Raw genomic sequence first — 22527 nt, 5'->3', positions numbered from 1 at the left:
CACACACACACACACACACACACACACACACACACACACACACACACACACATACCTACTATATGCCAGGAACTGTTAGGAGCTGTGGATACAGAGAAAAAACAAAACATTCCTTGAACTAAAGAAGCTTATATTCTAGTAGAGATAACATGTACACCAATAAAAAGATAAAAGCGATATCAAGAAGGTGAGGGAAACTTGAAAAGGAGGGAGAGAGTTATCAGGCAAAAAATGTGCTTTGAAGGAAGCTACAAATTCTATTAGGTAAAGTTGAATCCCTAAAAGGAGTTTAATTCCACACATGCACCATTTGTGCAAAGGCATTGAGGTGGGCAGAATGTTGTGTCTGAGGAACAGTTAGCAACCAATTTGGCTAGAATGGAAAATATGCAAAGGTGAATAATATGGAACTAAAGACTGGAAAAGTCAGTAGTATCCAAGATCATAAAGTGCTTTAAATGTGATATAAGGATCCTTGGATCAAAATTTTACTTTCTGATAAGGGAGCTTCTGAAGATTTATGTATATGCTGGGGGGAGTGTCACATGGCTAGATCTGTGTTTTAGGAACATAAAGCTGGAAGTGGGCCTAGAAAAGGAGAGACCTCATGAGAATCCTCACAATAGTTCAGGGGAAAGCTGATGAAAGCATAAGCTAGAGTCAAAGTTGTGTGAGCAGAGACAAGGGGATGGTTGGCAAATGATTAGATATAAGGACTGAATTACAATCGAAGGTTGTAAACCTGGGTGACTAGAAGGAAGGTGGTGCCATTAACAAGAATGTGTAAGTTTGGAGGAGGCATGGATTTTCAGATGGGAAATAAGAAATAAGTTCTTTTTTGAACTTGATGCTTCCAAGACATAGAGTAGAGATGTTCAACAGGCAACTGGTAATACCGAACAGGAGTACAAGAATAAGATTGTGGTTCAATATTGGGAGCTGTCTCTTTAACTGAAGCAAAACCAAACCCATGAAAGCCGATGAAATAACAAAGGATGAGAAAATATAAAGACAAGAGTCATGGGGAAAGGTAAGGGTTACTTGACCATACTAAATTCACAATGGTTCGGTTTTCCCATTTGCATTAATGGGGAAGCACTGTACTTTGGATAAAGAGATTGTGATTGTGATAGAAGGATCATTGGGAAAGAGTAGTTTTTAAAAATTTAGATGTCCTAACCCAGCACACAGTTGTTGTTTAAAATGTGTGCTGAGATGAACTAAAGGAAGCAGATCAAGGGAAGAGTAGGAAGAAGAAGGGAGAATGTAAGGGAACTAAGGACTGAATGCCCTAAAATTTTGTCAGATTCAAGGTAAGAGGAAGAAAAATCACACATAGTTTAGCTTTCTTTTCTTCTCCTGGAACTTGATGACCATATTCTTTACTTCTCCCAACTTCTGTTTATTCTTGAGCTTCATTCCTCTATACATACATACATACACACACGTGAGCCTCAGTTTGAAATTTCTTATGAAAACAGGAGGAACACTACCAAGAAAATGGGACAATGGTAAATGAACCAATCAGTTTTTTTCAGTCTCAGTTAAGAGTCAGATCTGTCAGGACTGCTCTTACCAGGAAAAACAGGAAAGAAAAGAAAGATGGAGGTAGGAATTAGGTGTCTATTTAGCAAAGTTCTATGTCAATGCCTCATCATAGTATGACTACCATAGTCTTCCCAGATTCTTGAAAGCAAGGCCAGCAAAGTACAAGCCCTGTCAGACTGTATGTATCATCTGAGGGCAAACCTGGCTAAACGACAGAGGTCCATCACCTATGTGGTCTGCCACACAAGTTGATATTTTTTTGGTCACTGCAACTTTTGAAAATAACTAAGTCACAAAGGAGGTTAAAATTGGCATTGGTAAAGGAAGGACTCAAATGAATAAGATTCTAGATCCTTGAAGTACTTTCTTCCCAATACTCCAAATTTAGCTCCAATCATAAGTGATGGACAGAAAAATCTCACTCAAATCTCTCATCTCCAAAGTAGCTGTCTCTGCTTGGATCTTCAAGGTTCCCTCTATTTTAAAAAGACCAGACCTTTCTCCTATCCTGCTAAAAAGTTTCTCTGAAGCTTAGAAAAGGAGGCAGTTAGTTTATTTGGGGAGCAAGTATCTCTGGTCCCTAACTCTATTTCCTGAAACCATCAATATGATCATTCACATTTGTACAGCGCTGAAATGCTTTCACATCCTTTCAATTTGTGTGAGCTCTTCTACTAATTCCTCCAAGTTGATGGGATCTGAATGAATTAAAAGTATTTATTAGTTACTCACCACATGCAAAACACTGTTTTAAGGGGATAGTTGTTTAGGAATCCTAAAATAAGGATTCCTGTCCCCAGATACAGGTTGAGGATGACTTTATATCAACTACAACTCTTCTCTCATTATCCCTAATTCCTAGGGATATTTTAGTTTCTGAAATTTTATTTGCTGAATTGCTTTTCCTCACTTTATTTCCAAGGACAGGCAAGGGTTCAATGCACCACTTAGAAGTCCTCTCCAATCCCAATCCCTTCCTTCCCAGTTACTTACATTTTTACATTATTATCTCTAGGAACTTAATGGTACAAAAAATTCTAATATATAGCCTGAGTAACAGTCACAGGGTTAAAATCCAAGAATCCCATTTCCCTAAGGATTCAAAGTCCATCAATTCCCACATACTTTCAGGAAGCCCAAACTCTTGATTCTCTAGAATCTCTTGATTTCTCGGCTAAACAACATCCTAGTGTGACATGACTAAACTTAACCAAACACTACCAGAGCAACCTCTCCAAGCATTCCTCAGCCTATTCATACTTGCATAAATAAAAATGATACCTAGACAGGTGGCTTATTCTGAAAGAGAAACAAGAGCTAGGATATTAGGTCTGGTTGTACTTCAGTTAAAGTGCAACAGTGGGAGAGGAATCATGTTTAAAGAATCATATGAATTTTAGAAATAATCTCTTCCTGTACTCTCAATGATATAAATGACAAAACCAAGACCCGAAAATATTAAGTGATTTACCTAAGGTAACACAAATATAAAGTAGCACAGCTAAGATTCAGTTATACTGTACCAAATTATTACTGTTTATCTAAAAAGATTTAATGCTTCTAGCAAGAAGAAAATGCTGATGAATGAATAGGAGTGTAGACACAAGTTGCAAGGGATGATGAAGTTGAGATGATCTTTAAGTTAGGATTTCTTTATGAGGCCTAAATAGGAATTTGGGAGGTGATTCTTTTGACAGAAATTCAAACAATTTACTGAGATAGTCTCTAAAGATGGGTCTTACTTCATAAATCTTTATGTGCTTTCTAAATGTGGATTTTTATAAGTATTACATGGCCAGCACTCAGAAAGCAGAATCCTAGAATTTCTAGGAGCTCTGCAGAAAGGTTGAAGTTCTGAGAAGAATGGGGTTCATGAGGGTGCCTGTTCTGTTTGTCACTACCAGACAAGAAAATTTAAGGGAAAAACAAAACACTATAAAGGTAGTATGGTCTAGAGGACACAGTCGTGGACTTGGAGTCAGTGAGAAGTAGGTTCAAGATGAGGGGGGTTGACTCCATCTAGGATCTTATGACCTAAGAGTAGAAAAGTGAGGATTACGACTTTGTGTGGAGATGTATTTCTGTGCCAAAACAGAGCTATTGTGAAAAAGAGATGAGTATATTGTTGTGATGGGGAGTTTAGACGTGCTTCAATTAGGAGCGATGTTTATATGGGGAAAGAATTTCCATGTTAAAAATCAGGACTCACAATGTCAAAGCTAGAATTGGGATCACTGTAGTCCAACCTCCTCACTTCACTGGAGAAGAAACACGGGTACAATAGGAGGGGGGTATTCTTAAAGAAGAGGGGAATAGAGCTGTGTGGAGAGGACGGAGGGTATCAGGGAGCCCGGGCGGCACACAGGACACTCTTTGATGAGATTGGGGGACCTTTCCCCAAAGGGCCCAGGGTCTCCACTACTAGTGGCCACGCAAAGGGGGGGGGGGGGGGGGGGGTGGCTGGAGGGTGGCCCCGGATGGGGCAGGGTCTCCGGCGGAGGCCGGGATACTGCCGGTGCCCCGCGCGGTTGGGCGTCCAGCCGGAGATGCAGGAGGGGCCTGGCCCGCCCAGTCCCGCCCTCAGGGGAAGAGGGGCTGGCCCTAGCGGGGAGGGGGGGAGCGAGTCTAGCTATGGCCTGCCGCCCCACCAGCCTCCTGGGTCCCTAGAGTAGCTGCTGGGGTTAGGGGAGGGTTGGGGGTGGGGACGCCGGCCCGTAGGCCCCAGGCTCCCCCCGGCAAAGCCGGGGGGCTGGGCTGGATGGGACGGACGCGCTCCTTACCGCTGGTGGGCGGGCGGGCGGGCGATCCCGGGCAGGCTGCGCCAGGCTCGGGCTCCAGTTCCGGGGCGTTGGTGGCGCGAGGCTGGGGCGCGCGGCAGACTGGCCGGCGAGGGGGGAGGGGGAGGGAGGCGAAGGGGGGGCGGCGCGCGCTGGCGCTCCCGCTGCACCCGCTCCTCAGTGTTTGTGTTTGTAGCAAGATGGCTGCCCGTCTTGCGCCACGTGACGAGGGAACGCTCCGCGCCCAACCCCCTCCGCCCCCCACAACAACTACCCCCACTCCCCCGCCTCGGGCCCCGCTACACACATACAGATCCACGCGGGCGGGCAGACACACGCACACACCACACACTCACACACCTTCACAAGGGGGCCCCAGTAGGCGCGCGGAACAGCACCTACCGATGCACGTGATCGGGGAGCCCAGCCTGGCGCGTCACGTGACCCGGAGCCAGTTGGGATGGGTTGTTTGGTTGTTTTATACCGCCCTCCCCTCCTCCCCTCCTACTACTCCCCCAATTAAGTGCGCCAGCTCCCCCGGCACCTGACCGGCGGCCCGCCTTGCAGCTCCGAACGGACGGACGGACGGACTGACGGACATACGTCAGAGCGCCCCATGGCGTCATCGAACCTCGAACATTAGCAGTCCAGCTGCATCTCTCTTCACTGGGGTACGATTTAGCTGTGCTGTCAGTGAGTCGGATCCACGAGGATCGCTTGCAATCAGACACACAAAAGGGGAGTGAGACCCCAGGCCCTGCCAGGGCTCACACAGCCCAAGGCAAAGTGGGACGGGAGAGTGGGAGTGCGCCCCTCCTCCGGTTATTATTGTGAGGCTCACATGAGATCATGGATATGAAAGGCACTTTTAAACACTGTGAAGAGTATCAACAACAACAATAATAATAGCATCTGTGTAGCGCTTCCAGGTGTGGAAAGCGCTGTACAAATATTTGATATAACCACCGTGGGAGGTAGGTTCTACTACTAACCTCATTTGGGGGGAGGGGGAATTGGCATCTAGGGGTTTAGTGACTTGCCCAGGGTCACATAGCTAGTAAGTGTCTGGGCCTGGTTTTGAATTCAGGTCTTGTGACTCCAGGTCTGTTGCTCTATCCACTTCAACACCTAGCTACCTCTCTACCATTTATTGGATCTGTATGTGCTTTGTACATCTTGTTTTTGCAAGTTGTTTCCCCATTTGACTGGAAGATTCTTGAGGGCAGGAACTCTCTTCCCTTTCTTTGCATCACTAGAGCTTAGCATGGTAATCAGCACATAGTAGGTGTTTAAATGCTAGTTGATTGTCTCAAAAACATGTCAACTTCATGAAGTTGTTCATTGTTATATTACAATGGAACCTCTTTCACAGTCTGCTGAATTAACCTAAGTATTCATGTAATCAGTCAACAAGTATTAAGGGCTTACTAATATGCCAGGTGCTGTGCCAAATACCAGGGATACAAAGAACGGAAAAAACATGTTCACTGCCCTCAGGGAGTTCACTTAATTCATTAGAATTAATGGGGAAAACAACATTAAAACAACTGTGCATGCAATATGTATAATGTAAATGAAAAGTAATTTCAGAAGTGGGGTACCTACCTAGTGGGGCAAGGTTAAGTGGAGTGAAGATTAGAAAGAGTATTTCGCATAGTAGCGACAACCAGTGAAAGTCACAGAATTAGGAGATACAGTGTCCTGTAGGAGAAACTGCAAGAAGGCCAGTGTTGATGGATCATAGGGTTCATGGAAGGATTAGTTGGTTAGTTGGTTGGTTGGTGGTGTTGCTTCATTCTCGAAGAGAACTAAAATGACATCACTATGTTAGAGTCATGTTATAGTGTGTCCCACTGTGGCTGATCAGACCAATATGAGCTCAGAATGCTCTACCACAGGTCGGGCAGAAATAGTCCACATGAACTCTTGGAGTGGATTCTCCAAATTTTCTCACATTTTCTTTTGAGCTACTGCAGTTCTTCTCTCCTTATAGAGTACAGCACTTTCTCTGATGAGGGCGTACCATGCTTTGCAGTCCTGTGCCAGTATCTTCCATGTCACACAATCAGTTCCAGAGTTCTTAAGACAGACCTTGAAACTATCCTTGTATTGCTTTTTCTGACCCCTATGTAAGTGCTTGCCCTGTGTGAGTTCTCCATAAAATAGTCTTTTTGGCAAACATACATCTGGCATTTGAACAACGTGGCCAGCCCACTGGAGTTGTGCTCATGGCAGTTTAGGTTGAGAAAGGACCTCCATATCTAGTATCTTATCCTGCCAGTTGATCTTCAGAATCTTCTTAAGACATTTCAAATGGAAGTGATTCAGTTTCCTGGCATGGCATTGGTAGACTTTCCAGGTTTCACAGGCACACAACAATGAGGTCAGCACAATGTCTCTGTAGACCTTCAGTTTGGTAGTCAGTCTAATATCTTTTCTCTCCCACACTTTCCTTTGGTATGGTTTGAATGATTTCTTTTTATTAGTTTTATTTTTTCCCAATTTATTAAATTATTTCTTTTTTAGTTTTCAACATTCACTTCCATAAGTTTTAAATTTTCTCTCCCTCCCTCCCTCTCCTTTCCAAGATGGCTTTGCAATCTGATATGGGCTTTACACATACATTCCTGTTAAACGCATTTTCACATTAGTTACATTGCATAGAAGAATTATAACAAATGGGAAAAATCATGTAAAAGAAAAAAGAAAATAGTCTGCTTTGTTCTACATTCTGACTCTATAGTTCTTTCTCTGGATGTGGCTGGTATTTTCCATCATGTGTCCTTTGGAATTGTTTTAGGTCTTTGCATTGCTGAGAAGGGCTAAAGTCTATCAAAATCAGTCCTCTCACACCATAACAGTTACTGTGTACAGTGTTCTGGTTCTGCTCCCAGAGTGATGTATTTTGGTTAAAGTGTAAATTGGATTTAAGTGAGGCAGAGTTGCACAAAGTCATCAGCCTCACTTTCTCTTCCAGAGTCATCACAGCCCAGGACACAGTCAAGGTGACTGGTGATGGCTTGAGATGCATTGGATGACCTTGGCGTCTTTGATGTTTAACCCATCTCTAAGTGCTCCCCTGCTTCAGCTGCCTTCATGGCCATTGGAACAAATTGTTCTCATCCACCCATTTCCACCAAAGGGAAGTCTTCACATGTTTAGGGTAGACATGCCCCTAACTCACCAACAGGTTTGAAACCCATCAGTTACCCTCAACCTGGTTTAAAGTCTGTCTGCCGAAACAGTGTAAGAGGGTATGGCCTATGTGCAGCAGCTTCTTGGAGTGTTAGGTGGATCAGGCGGACAGACATCAGAGGAAGAGAGCAGCCCTCACACCTCCTCATGGAAGGAAGTAAAGTGTAAGAGCAGTTTTGTAGGATGCCAAACAGAGGACTTTTATATTTGATCCTAGAGGTAATAGGAAGCCACTAGATTTTTTTTTTTTTGGAGGGGGGAAGGCAAGGCAATTGCAGCTAGTAAGTGTGTCAAGTGTCTAAGGCCAGATTTAAACTCAGGTCCTCTCTACTCCACGGCTGGTGCTCTATTCACTGCACCACCTAGCTGTTGTCTTTTTTTTTTTTTTTAGTAGGGGGCTGACATAGACCTGGACTTGAGGAAAATCACCTTGGCCTCTGAGTGGAGGGTGAACTGAAGTGGGGAGAGATTTGAGGAAAGGATACCAACCAGAAGGTTATTGCACTAATCCAGGTGAGAAGGGATGAAGGCTAACACAAGGATGGTGACTGTAAGTTGAGAGGAAAGATATAGGAGAGATTTTGTGAAGATAGTAAGGATAAGACAGCAACAGATTGGATATGTGGGGAATGAAGATGACACTAAGGAGTGTCCAGTGAATGAGGAGTTGAGGATGACACTAAGGTTTTAAGCTTTTATGAGAATGGTGACTATCCTCTACACTAATAGGAAAGATAGGAGGAAAGGAGAGTTTGGGTGTGAGTGGTAGGGGAAAGGATATAATGAGTTCTGTTTTTGGATGTTATGTTTGGAATGCTTTAGGAATATCCAGTTGAGAGGCCCAAGAGGGAGTTGGTGATAAAAGACTGGACCTGGACCTTAGTGGAGAGGTTAGGGTTAAATCTGGGGATCATCTGAATAGAGATGATAGTTAAACCCACAGAACTTGATGAGAAAACCAAACAAGATCTTTTAGAGGGAGAAAATGTGAGGGCTCAGGATATTGCTTTAGGGGACCTTCATGGTTAGTGGGTATGACCTGAATGAAGATCCAGCAAAAGGAGACTTAAGACAGAACAGTCAGACAGGTGAGACAGGTGGAGGAGATCCAGGAGAGAATTGAGTCTTCATACATTCGTTCACTTATTCAATACATTTGTTTTGTTCTTAGTGGTGGTGGGTTTTTTGTTTGTTTGTTTTTTGCTTTTTTTTTTTTTTTTGAAAGGAGGAAGGCAGGGCAGTTGAGGATAAGTGACTTGCCCAAGGTCACATGACTAGTAAGTGTTAAGTGTCTGAGGCCGGACTTGAACTCAGATCTTCCTGACTCCTGGGCCAGTGCTCTATTCACTGTCCCACCTAGCCACCCCTATTCAATACATTAGCCTCCATACTTCTGTTCTTTTAAAAATTAATTTATTCTCAACTTAAATACCAAAAAGAAGAACAGAAAAAGAGCATTGTACATGAAACCTCAAATCTCTGTTATGAAAAGATTAGAACACTTAGCACAGTGCCTGGCACATAGTTGGTGCTTAACAAATGTTTATTGATTGATACATAATGTGCACTTTCCTTTTAAGTATATAATAAATTCAACAAATTTGCAAAAATGTGTTGTCTCTGTTTCCTTGTGGCCTTTCCTAGTTTTTTTTCCCTGTATATTAAAAAAATACTTCAATAACTCTCTTTTTTATATTCTCAACCTTATAACCTTCCTCTTCCTCCCAACTTGACCCACCCAATGGAAAAGAAAAAGAGAAAAAAAAACTCCTAGTAACAAATATGGATAGTCAAATAAGACAAACTCTTACATTGCCTTTGTCCAAAAATGTGTATCTTAATCTATTCTTGAGCCCATCACATCTGTATCAACAAGTGGGTTATTAGTATCATCTTTTTATTTTCGGGAACATAATACCAAATAAAATGGGCATTTCCATTTTCTGCATAGTAGAAAAGTAAAAGAGGCCTGTACATGAAACTTCAGATTTCTGTTATGCACATTTAATTAGGATCTGGCACATGCCTAGAATGCCTTAGATGGTATGTGGAAGAAGCTGAGGAGAAGATGGTGTCACTCTCTTCAAGATGCTAGGGAATTGCTTCTGAGAGAAGTGTGATGATGTGTAAGAGACTGTCTTGGAGAGAGAGACTGTGGAGCACATGTAGGCATGCTGTAGCTGGTTCTGTTTGGCTAACCACATATTGAAGAGGAGGCTCTGATTTTCTGAGGAGGCAAAGACCTGTCAGTTTCAGCTATTGTCTCTTTTCCTCAGCACCCTTTGTAGAGCTTGGCAACAAGTTAAGGAATGGATCCTTATGACTTAAAAGTTCAGAGGATTCCTCAATGATTTGGTTTTTCCAGAGTTCAGGTTCACAGCTAGAGCAAAATATGTCTCCAAGTATAAACCAAGAGTCTTCTCTCACATCCTGGTGTTACACAATTCAAGTTTACAAACAGAACAATATTATGCTTATGAGGAATAAGGAGGGACATTCAGGTATCCAAACTGGTGGTAGCCAAGACAAGGACTCGTCTGGTATCTCTGGACCTGAACTTGGTGGGACTGATTATGTAGGAATTAAATTAATTTTGAATTTACTACCCCAGAAACTGAAGTACTGTGAAGGAGTATGTTTGTAATTTTTGTACATTTGTTCTTGCTTTATCTTTGAAATAAAAATTATTTTGTAAAAGCTAATCTGAGGGGTGGCCAGGTAGCACAGCGAGTAAGAGCACAGCGAGTAAGAGCACCGGCTCCAGTGTTGGGATGACCTGGAGATAGAATCCCCGGCTCAGACACTTAGCACCCACCCAGAAACACGTGGCCGTGTAACCTTGAGCAAGTTACTTAACGCCAATTGCTTAGGGGTGGCCAGGTGGCTCAGCGAGTAAGAGCACGGGCTCCAGTGTTAAGTGATTCAGTGGAGCTAAGTGTACTATTCACTGGCTCCTTAATAAATGGGGAGAACATAGAAGGTGGGGGCTCAAGCCAATGTCAATAGACAAGACTGCTGGGCGGGGTTGGTGTAGCAACCTGGCCCTTAGAGGTTGGTGCCAGAGCACCAATACAGCTTATTTTTATTCTTTTTTTTTACTTTAAAATGCTTTATTAACTTATAGTTTGCATCATTCATTTCCACAAGATTTTGAGTTACAAATTTTCTCCCCGTTTTTCCCCTAGCCACCACCCCAAAATAGTGATCCCACTGGATATCCCCTCCTCCAATCTGCTCTTTCCCATATCTTCCCCATACCCCTCCCCACGATTTATCTTTATGCCCCAGTGCCTGTATATCTTATTTCCCAGTTACATGTAAAATAATATTAATAATACTATATATATATATATATTTTTTAAACATTTGATTTTAAAACTTTGAATCCCAGATTCATTCCCTTCCTCCCTTGTTACCCACCTTTACTGGGAAGATAAGCAATTAATATAGGTTGTACATGTGTAACTATGCAAAACATTTCCATAGTGGATATATTGTAAAAAACTGACTATATTTCCCTCCATCCTATCTCACTTCCCACTTGTTCTATTCTCTACTTTGATCCTGTCCCTTTTCAAAAGTGGGTGCTTTCAACTTCCCCCCCCCCCAGCCTGTCCTCCCCTCCATCATCCCCCCTCTCATCCCCTTCCCCTCTAGTCTCCTGTAGGGTGAGATACCGTATTTAGTGTGCATGTCATTCCCTCCCTAAGTCAAATTCAATGACAATAAGGTCGACCCATTCCCTTTTGCCTCACTGTTCTTCCCCTCCTTTGTAACCATTTTCCCTTGCTTCTTCTATATGAGATAGTTTACCTCATTCTGTCTGTCCCCATCTCCTCTCATTGTATTCCTCTCTCACCTCTTAATTTCACCTTTTAAGTATCATCCCTTCCTATTAAATTGGTCCTGTGCCCTCTATCTATGTATACCTGTACACATATATACACAAATTCACATATGTATTCTTACGCCCATATACCCTCCTATAAAGACATATATATGTATGTATACATATATATATATATACACACACATGTATACATTTCTATTCCCTTCAACTATTCTCATACTGAGAAAAGTCTCATAAGTTACAATTATAGTTTTTCCATGTAGGAATGTAAATAGTTCAACTTTGATAAGTTCCTTATGATTTCTTTTCCCTGTTTACCTTCTCATGCTTCTCTTGCTTCTTGTGTCCGAATGTCAAATTTTCTATTCAACTCTGGTTTTTTTTATCAAGAATGCTTGAAAGTCCTCTATTCCACTGAATGACCGTATTTCCCCCTGAAACATGATACTCAGTTTTGCTGGGTAGGTGATTCATGGTTTTAATCCCAGCTCTTTTGACCTCCAGAATATCATATTCCAAGCCCTTCAATCACTCAGTGCAGAAGCTGCCAGATCCTGTGTTATCCTGATTGTGTTTCCACAATATTCAAATTGATTTTTCCTGGCTGCTTGTAATATTTTCTCCTTGACCTGGGAATTCTGGAACCTGGCTATAATATTCCTAAGAATTTTGGGGGAGGGGGGAAATCTTTTTTAGCAGGTTATTGGTGGATTCTTTCAACCTCTATTTTGCCCTCTGGTTCTAAAACATCAGGGCAATTTTCCTTGAGAATTTCTTGAAGGATGATTTCTAGGTTCTGTTTTTGATCATGGCTTTCGGGTAGTTCACTAATTTTTAAATTATCTCTCCTGTATCTATTTTCCAGGTCAGTGGTTTTCCCAATGAGATATTTCACATTGCCTTCTATTTTTCGTTTGTTTGGATCTGTTTAATAGTATCTTGATTTCTCATAAAGTCACTAGCATCCATTTGCTCCAACCTAATTCTGAAGGACTGATTCTCTTCAGTGAGCTTTTGAGATTCTTTTTCCATCTAGCAAATTCGACTTTTTTAAGACATTCTTCTCCTCATTGGTTTTTTTTAGCCTCTTTTGCCATTTGAATTAGTCTATTTTTAAGGTGTTATTTTCTTCCATCACATTGTTGCCTCTCATTTCATAATTTTCTTGCATCATTCTCATTTCTCTTCCTAATTTTTCCTCCACTTCTCTTACTTAGTTTTCAAAATCCTTCTTAAGGTCCTCTATGGCCTGTAACCAGCTTGTATGTTTTTGGAAGCTTTTGGTGCAGGAGTTCTGACTTCATTGTCTTCCTCCTGTTCCATGCTTTGATCCTTTTTGTCCCCAAAATAGGAGTCTAATGTTGGATTTCTTTGCTTGGTTTGCTTCCTTTGCCTGCTCATTTTGCCACTCAATTACTTGACTTTTGGGCTTTTTGCCACAATAGGACTCTGCCACCAGACAGGGGAGCTTTGTTCCAAATGCTGCGGTTTTCTCAGCTGCCAAAGGTATTATTTGGGTGCCCTCTCTGAAGCCTCCACACGCTCTGGCAAGCTAGTCACACACCCCAGGACCTCCACCCTAGACCTCAATCCAGATCCAAGCAGGCCAAAGCAAGATCGATTACCCCTCAGACTTGTTGATTTGTCCCCCTGCAGTCTGCAGGCCAGTAGCTGAAACTGCCAAATGGCGACAGCTGTATGGCCTTGGCGCCTCAGCAGCTTCTCCCTCCAGGAAGTAAAGGCCAGACCGCACTCCTGTGCGGATCCCAAAGTCCACACTGCCCTGACCTCTCACTTTGTCCTTAGCATCTATGTGTTGATATTTCTGGAAAGTGCCACAGCTGCTGGTGATCTGAAGTGCCTCCACTTGAGGACCACAGCTGGCTGTGGCTGCCCTCAGGCTAAAACCTTGGGCTTGAGTGGGGCTGGGCTCAGCTCCCAGAGTGCTGTGCTGGCCCCTTCCTGTCAGCCTGCTGGACTGTCTAAGGCAGATTAGCTTCTCTCTGTCATTCTGTGGGTTCTGTAGCTCCAAAGTTTGTCTAGAATCATTTTTTACATCAGCTTATTTTTATTCTTAAATACACAATAAATTTAATATATAACCTTTAGCACTTCTTCTTGTCTTTATTTCTAGATTTTGTTATTCTTTTCTGTGTATTTAAAATGTTTCAATGACCTTATTTCCTTCTTTTCTTTCCATTCCTTTCTTTTTTGTAGATAGCCTATTCCAGTTTTCCCTTACTCTCTCCATCACCTTCCCAAACACTAGAAAAAAAATACCTTGTCACAAATATACACACATTCCTATACTATGACTGAAAACATGTCTTCTGAATCTGAAACTGAGCTCATTGTCTTTTCCCCTAACCAAATGTTCTTCTTCTAAACTTCCCTGTTACTATCAAAGGTATCCTCCCAGGAATAAGATAAGTAGTAACTCATTGTACTCTGTGCTCATCAGATCACATCTCGAGGTGTTATTATGTTCAGTTCTGGATGCCACAGTTTAAGGACATCAATAAGTTGAAGAATGTGTGGAGGAGGGTAGTATAGTATAAAATACAGTTGAAATAATTGAACGTGTTTAGCTTGGAGAAGGGAAGATTCAAAGGGCTACGATAGATGTTTTCAAATCTTTGAAGGCCTGTCATCTAGAGGAGGGGTTGGCCTTTTTTTATTTGGTTCCAAAAGGTGGAACCAAGAGCAATAGGTAGAAGTTTAAGAAGTAAATATAGGCTTGATATCAGGAAAAACTTGCTGTCATATCAAGCTATCCCAAAGTAAAATGTGCTGCCTTCATGGTTGATGGGTCCCCTTTCCTTGGAGGTCTTCAATTGGAGGCTAGAAAAGTACTTGTTGAGTAGGTTGTACTAAGTAGTCACTGAGATTCCTTTTAATTTTCAAATTCTGTGATTATTTTGTAATGGGGATATGGTGCATATTCAGATCACATAAGATGGAGTTGCCCGCATGGAAGACACTGGGGGCCTGCTTCTGAGGCATTCTGCACTGAACTACTATGTGTATAGGAACAACCTTTTTCCATTGGCTGGAACTGTGTCTTTAAAACTACTTGACTGATGAATCTGTCCTTTTTCCTGAATTTGCATTTGAGGGTAAAGGACTCCTTTACTTACAGCAAATGATACCATGTAATAAGAAGGAAGGGCCTGAGGGCTACCTCTTCCACCTCCCAAAATAGACCATTTGGCTCCAGAAATTGGACCTAGAACTTTGTTTTCATTTGGCCTTCTCAGTTCAGAGAATAGAGCTTCTAAACCAGGAGCACAAGCCATGGGGATCTCAGAGTCTAGGAATACAGATCAGATGTTACAGTCAGACAAGTAGGGAAGCCCTGAGAAGCAAAGGTGAACTTAGTGGAACTAATTCTATGTAGGAACTGGGTTAAGCTTGAACCTAATCCTCCTCCCCATAAAGAGGTGGATTATTCCTCAAAGTATTAGGCAAAAATATTTATATGCTTGTTCTTTCTATATCTTTGAAGTAAATATTCCTTTACAAAAGCTAATATGACGTCAAGTGATTAAACTGAACTGGGATACTATTTATTGGGTCCCCCTTAAAATTGGAGAACACAATTGGTGGGGGCTTGAGTTGATGGGAAAGAGCTGAGACTCCACTAACCCACTCACATTGCTGGAGAAACCTGGGTGGGGAGGGCACAGTAAAAATATGACAGACCTGGGATCAGAGTCAAACTCATGTTCTACTTTGAATCTGTGATTTGTAATAGTGGTGATAATGGTCATCCTTCCTTTACCCCTGATCATATAGGAAAGCCTTCACTATTACATAGACCATTGGCTCTTGATTTTAGAAAGCTGCTATTTTCCATATTTAGGAAAGACCTATTTATTTGTATGTTATTTAGTGTTTGTTGTTGTTGGGTTTTTTTTTTTAACAAAAATAGGTGTTAAATTTTGTCAAATATTTTTTCAGTATCTATTGATTTTATCATGTGGTTTTTAGTATGCTTTTTTTTTTTGCTTTTTGGAGGGCAATTGGGGTTAAGTGACTTGCCCAAGGTCACATGGCTAGTTTTTGTGTTAAGTGTCTGAGACCGGATTTGAACTCAGGTCCTCCTGACTCCAGGGCTAGTGCTCTATTCACTGTGCCACCTAGCCGCCCCTTTAGTATGTTTTTTTTTTAATTGATTTCTGTTCTTTTCTAGTTTCAGTTGTCTTCAGGCTTTCAGTTGTTGCCTCTCACTGTTGTCATCATACTTATTTCCATCAGACCCTGACTGTTCTACCCCCTTTCCAATTTGGTATTTCTGATTTGATGCTTGGAGTGGGAAACCAAATAACTAAGCTTGTTAAAATTATAAGTAAAATGAATCAACAGTGGCTTACCCTCTGATCCAGTTTTACTAGGTCTATACCCCAAAGAGATCAAAAAAAGAGGAAAAGGACCCATTTGTGCAAAAATGTTCATAGTTCTTTTCACTGAGGCAAAGATTTAGAAAAGGAAGGAGTACCCATCAATTGGAGAACAATTGAACAAATTATGGCATATGAAGGTGATGGAATACAACTATAAGAAATGGTGAAAGGAGATATTTTCAAAAAAATCCTAGGAAGACTTCTGTTAACTTGTACAAAGTAAAGTGAGCAGATCCAAGAGAGTAATTTATACAATAACAACAAAATATAAAGATAAAGAACTTTTAAAGACTTAGGAATTCTGATCAGCACTGTGACCCGCCACAATTCCAAAGAACTCATGGCAAAACATGCTATCACCTCCAGATAGGGAGATGATAGTCTCAGAGTACAGAGTCCTTCCTTCCTTCCTTTCTCTCTCTCTCTCTCTCTTTCTTTGTTTCTTCTTCTTCTTCTTCTTCTTCTTCTTCTTCTTCTTCTTCTTCTTCTCCTCCTCCTCCTCCTCCTCCTCCTCCTCCTCCTTCTTCTCTTTCTCCTTTTTCTTCTCATGGCTAGTGTGGAAATTTGTTTTGTATGTGCCACATGTGGCTTGAAGGGAGGTATAATAGACAACTCTAGCCTTTTCTCCCAATCCTACTGCAAGGAAGACCTTATTTTCTTCCAGGAGAGAGAGTAAAAAAGGGGTCAGAAATTGGCCACTCTATTCTTCCCAGAGGGAGAGGGTATAAGGCTAGAATTATATCTATCTGCTCCCTTAAATATTGCTAGTCTAAGGGATCTAGTTTTCTTGTTAAAGGCACACTTCTGATCACTAGTCGTTAATGGAGAAAGACCCCCAAGCTCTATATTTAAGGTTTGACCCCTTTCCCAACAAATATCAATTCCACAATGAACATACATAGATATAGATATCAATTGAATGGCAAAAAACCCATTTATCCAAGTTGATAGCAAAGCAGAAATTGTAGAAAGCATACATAGGAGAATACATACCAGATGTACTAAGTGAAGGAACTCTCCCATTTGGAGTGAGATAACTCAGCTCAGCCAAGCCACATTGTAGAGTCCAGGTCTCACCCAAAGGAGAAATTCCCTCAAGTCTCTAGTGTAACAAGGTGGGTATGGGGACCTGATGGAGACTGCTACCTCCTTTCATCTTCACTTTTTCCCAGAGTGTCATTCTCCCTTCAGAAATCTGAAGTGGAGTTCTTATTGTCCATCTTGTCTCTACAATTGAAGAGTCACAAGTTCTTGAAGCAACTGACAAGCCTGACAAGGCTGAAGAGTACAAAAAAACTTGAAGATACTGAATCCTCTCTTACTCCACACCACCTGTCACAAAGGTATGGGCCACTGATCTCCACCAATTACCCATAGTCCAGGGATGGGGAAACTGCAACCTTGAAGCCATAGGACCTTCTAGGTCCTTGGGTGTGGCCTTTTGACTGAGTCCAAGTTTTACAGAACAAATACTTTTATTAAGGGGATTTGTTCTGTGAAGTTTGAATTCAAAGGGCAGCACTTGAGGACCTAGAGGCCCACATGTGGCTTTGAGGCCTCAGGCTCTCTACCCCCGATCCAGATCCATACCAATGGACTTTGGGACTTGGATTATAGCTAGGTGGCATAATGGATAGAATGCTGAGCCTGAAGTCAGGAAGACCTATCCTCCTAAATTCAAATCCAGGCTCAAATACTTACTATCTGTGTACCCTGGGCAAGTCACTTAACCCTGTTTGCCTCAGTTCCTCATCTGTAAAATGAGCTGGAGAAGGAAATGGCAAATCACTAGTAACTTTGCCAAGAAAACTCCAAATGGGGTCACAAAGAATTTTCTTATCAAATCTTAATGATGGGAAAGGTAAGAGGTCTGCACAGCTGTCCTTGGCATCCCTTGACACTTAAAGGTCCTTCAGTCTTCTCCTATTCAACCATCCAATCGCTACACTGTCTGTGAGGTAAAAAGTTCCTGAGCCAGAGGCTGTCTTCCAACTCGGCTGTTCCCCTGGGCTAGTTACTAGTTTGTAGATTCTGCAGAGCCTGCCTGGAGGTGTTAACACTTCACTCAGGCTGAACCTCTGCCCCTGGAGGTCTTTCCTGGGGTCTTCTCAAGTTGTCCTAGGAGGACAACTGCTTTATGCTGACTCTTGTTTATTTCTGTTACTCTACTTTACTTTGAGCTTATGTTCAATATTTTTTTATGGAGGAAATTTGGAGAGCCAAAAGTTTTCTGACCTATTCTGCCTTCTTCCCAGAATCTTCTCCTTGGCAAAGTTATGTGACTTTTCTTTTTCACCTTTTTTGGAGGGCAATTAGGGTTAAGTGACTTGCCCAATTGGGGTCATATGGCTAGTTTTCGTGTTAAGTGTCTGAGGCTGGATTTGAACTCCATTAGTCCTCCTGACTCCAGGGCCGGTGCTCCACTGTGCCACTTAGCCGCCCCCAATCATGTGACTTTTCTGTAGTCACTGCTACTTAGTGTCTGAGGCAGTACTCAAAACAAGGTTTCCTGATTCCAAGTTAAGTACATTTTAAACTAGAGTACCACCACATTTATACACTGAATTGAATTGAATTGAATTAAAGGAGGCAACATAGGAAATTGAATTGACACCTGGCCTTGGAGTCAATCAATCAGTCAACAAACATTTATTAAGTGCTTACCATTTGCTAAGCAGTAGGCTAAATGCTGGGAAAACACATACAAACAAAAAGAAAGAAGTTTACATTCTATGTAGGAAGACCACAAATAAAAGAAGATTGAAAAGGAAAAGGGAAGGAAGGAAGATAGCTAGTTTAGCTGGAGGGCATGATGAATAAGTTCAGATTTCAACCTAGTGAGAAATGAAGATATGGCTGACCTGAGTGCCTAAGCAAAACCATCAAGGTCAAAAAGACTCAGATTCAAGTACTGTCTCTGGCTGTGTGGCCATGGACTAGTTATTTTAACCTTTCATGGGGCCAGGCAACTCTCTAAGAGTATAAATTGTAGAGCAGGTGACAATTTGCATTGCTGGAGGAAATTTCTTCTCTAAGAGTTCCCTATACCAATGAAGTTACAGGTCTGGTTAAAAAAAAAATAGTATTAACTGCCTATTATTCCATGCCGTATTGACAATCCCTGTTGCATTTAGTAAGGGCATATCAAAGCAGAATCTCACCCTCAGAGGTCATTTAGAGGTCCAGCTGCTCCCTTCCTGAACCTACTCAAGTTTACCACTGCTAAAACCTTTTAACATTTGAGTTTAAATAATCCTGAATGCTTCTCCTTTGCATTCATTTCTCTTTTGCATTACATTTGGAATGGAAGGACTGTCCAATGAGGTCCAGTCCCCAGAGATGCACAGTATGCTTTGCAGGCTGCAAGTCTACATGGATCTTTTGTGAGCCTGTTTCTGGAAATGTATACTATAGGGTTTCTTTCCCTACCTAATTCAGATTATATTAAAATATTTTCTGATTATTTCCTTTTGGTTTATTGTATGGTGATGAAAAGCATTTTAATTGACTGTTGAGCTGGAACTGAATTTTCTCTTTCCTGTGACTTTCATGTGATGAGGAAGAAGCCCTATGGGTCTTGGGATGAGGAGAGAGTAGTAACAGTAACAGCAGCTTGCAACCTATTGCCCTGATTTATTTCCCCACCTAGTTGCCATGTATTCCTGAACACCTGGCACTGGTTATTTTGTCTCTATTTGGTTTTTTTAAATTTTAGATGAATTAGTATTGGAGATATATGATAATCATTAAATATCATATTTTTTGGCCAAAGTCTGAATTGATCAAACAGATTGCTTTCCCTTGCCTTAAAAATACCTTTTTCTATGTCAGCAACCCCAGAGACCAGATAAGACTGGAAGCAGAATTTAAAGCAGGCATCCCGAGATCATAAATTCCAAACAGACCCAGCTTTGTCCTTGCTCTCTGAGTGAGCTTGGAGAATACCTCTTCTTAAGCCAACAAGCAGAAGAGACTTACTTTATGGCTCTTAAAGATGAGACCCTTAACTCGAGGCATTAACTTGAGTAATGGGACTTTTTCTTATCTTAATATTTTCTGGATTCATGTTATGGAAAGTTAATGGTAAAGAAAATACAAATATCCTGGATCATAATTTCAATCAACACTTTGTTAACTCTCTTGTTTTATTGTATTTACTATTTATTCAATTAGGAAAATTCCTTTCTCATACAATGATTAAACATTTATGGGGATCGTAAATTCATGTGACACAGCCACCCTGAATTGGGATGGTTCTAAAATGTATGTAAGGTTTTTCATTTTCTGTTTTGTCAGTTAGGATGTAGCTCTCCTAACTCCTTGTATAATAAGTCCCCCAGCCTTAAGGGAAGAACAAATAAATGTTGTAATTGTATATTGCTATTTATTTGTCTCCTTTAACCGAACTTTTGAAATATGTCAACATATAACAAACCAGATTATTTTGTGAGTTCTGAAAATCTGGAAGAACCAGTAAAGTTTCCCTCAGCAATTTGAGCCGGTCTCATCAATAGATATGAAGTCTGGTGAAGAGCTAGCACTGAAGAGTAACCTTCTTGACCCAGTCCAGTAGAGCATCAGCCCAGTACTGAGACACCATGTCCTATAAGCAAGAAAGAAGCTAGTCCATTGATTATACCACACCCAGAAGTGAACTTGGTGGAGGAAATGTTTTGTAGCAACTATCTTAAGTTTGAGTACGCTCTTCCCCGGGACAGAGGTATGTAGAAGAGGTAGCATTCTCCTGGTTTGGGATGTTTATTATACTTCAATCTTTGCTATTCCTCATCAGTAAATATTCCCTGGGGAGATATTGATATCAGGCAATTGACATAAGGCAACATACTGGATGGGGGTTCATGAGTACTAGAGAATCCCATCCCCTGTACCCCAAACCTTTAGGATAACCTCTAGCATGCTGAAGGGAACAGTAACCATACACTCTCTGGTAATCCAACCTGCTACTGCTTTTGGAAGTTAGGATAGTGAGCCCAGAACCTGTGTTCCACAATTATTTGTACACATGTCATATTTCCCATACTCCATGATGTCCTATTTATCTCTGCATACTCAACTCCTAGCACAATACCTTGTTCAGAAAGTGTTTAATAAGTGTTGAATGGAAATAAAATACATGAAGTACAGGTCTTTGATGGGACTTCATGGCTATAGATATATTGGTAGTGGAATGTTGTCATGTGGAAAGAGCTCTGCACTTAGCATTAAGGGGTAAAGGTGGGGTTCAAAATCCTTACTGAACTTGTTTTCTTATCTATAAAATGGGGATAATGATACCATAGTGCTTCCTTCACAGAGTTACTGTGAGGTACAAATGATAGAATATGTAAAATACTTTGTAAACCTCATAGTGCAAAAAGGGTTTTATTTTTATTGTTAATTATTTAATTTTGAGTGAAATATCTAAGAGAACATAGTAGAAAAGACTGAAAACAAATTTTTAGGGTTACTCAAAGCTATGAATCTAGAGGTGGTAGGAGAGCCATGGAAAGAGTGATTAGAGAAGAGGAGGAAAAACTATCACAGATGCTAAGGGAAAAGGTTTCAAGGAGGGGGTGACTTTTGTTGTTTAGTCATTTTAGTCCTGTACAACTCTTCATAACACCATTTGAAATTTTCTTGGCAAAGATACTGGTTTTGCATTTTCTTCTCCAGCTTATTTTACAGATAAGAAAACTAAGGCAGACAGGGTTAGGTGACTTGCTCAGGGTCATACAGTAAATAAGTGTCTGAGGCAGGATTTTGAATTCAGGTCCTCCTGACTCCAGACCTAGAACTCTAAGTACTATGCCACCTAGGGGCCAGGGGTTAGTCATACTGTAGTACCAAACAGAGATGAAAGGTCAGGGAGGATTAGAGGTGGTAAAACAGTCTATTTAGCTAGGAAGAGGTCATTGGTAATTATCATATAATTTGAGTTCATAACATGCCTCTTGCATCTCTATGATTTATACTTCGCTCCTTCCTTCTTAAGGGATAGTGATCATGAGAGTGGCTTGAACCTAAACAATATTTAAAGAGGCAGAAAGATATAATTCTAGCCTAGTCCCCTCATTCTGAGGATCTAGACTCATGGTTTCCAACTCCTGCTGTACTCCTTGCAGGAATCAAAATCTTCCTTGGAACCTCCATTGAGGGAGAACCCAGAGGTATCTGTTCATGACTTCTTGCAAGGCACATTTAGATAGACCCATGTGGACAGACACATAACCTGTCAATCTTTAAAAAGTTTGGTTAAAGGAGACAAGTAAAGTAAAATTACAATATTTATTCCCCCCAAAGCTAGCAGACTTGTACAAGGAGTGCAGGAGCTGAGTCCTGACTGATGAACAAAAGGATAAAAGAGCTTAAGTACATTTTAGGACCATCCCAATTCAGGGTGACTGGGTTATACAAATTTATGATCCCCATAATGTTTAATCATTGTATGAGAAAGGAATTTTCTTAATTGAATAAATGGGAAATAAAACAAGAGAGTTGGCAAAGCATCAATTAATATTATGATTCAGAATATCTGTGTTTTCTTTTTTTTTCCAAATGCTTTATTAACTTCTGATTTACATCATTCATTTCCGCCAGATTTTGAGTTACCAATTTTCTCCCCATTTTCCCCCTACCCACCGCCCCAAAATAGCAGTCCCACAGGATATCCCCTCCTCCAATCTGCTCTCTCCCATATTTTCTCCCATACCCCTTTCAACATTTCCAGGGGATCTCTATGCCCCAGTGCCTGTAT

The sequence above is a fragment of the Petaurus breviceps genome, unplaced genomic scaffold, assembly GCF_028583685.1.
Source record: "Petaurus breviceps papuanus isolate PSGF00001 unplaced genomic scaffold, PetGlider_PUasm1.0 90537, whole genome shotgun sequence".
Taxonomy (NCBI): domain Eukaryota; kingdom Metazoa; phylum Chordata; class Mammalia; order Diprotodontia; family Petauridae; genus Petaurus; species Petaurus breviceps.
This window is presented reverse-complemented; position numbering follows the sequence as displayed.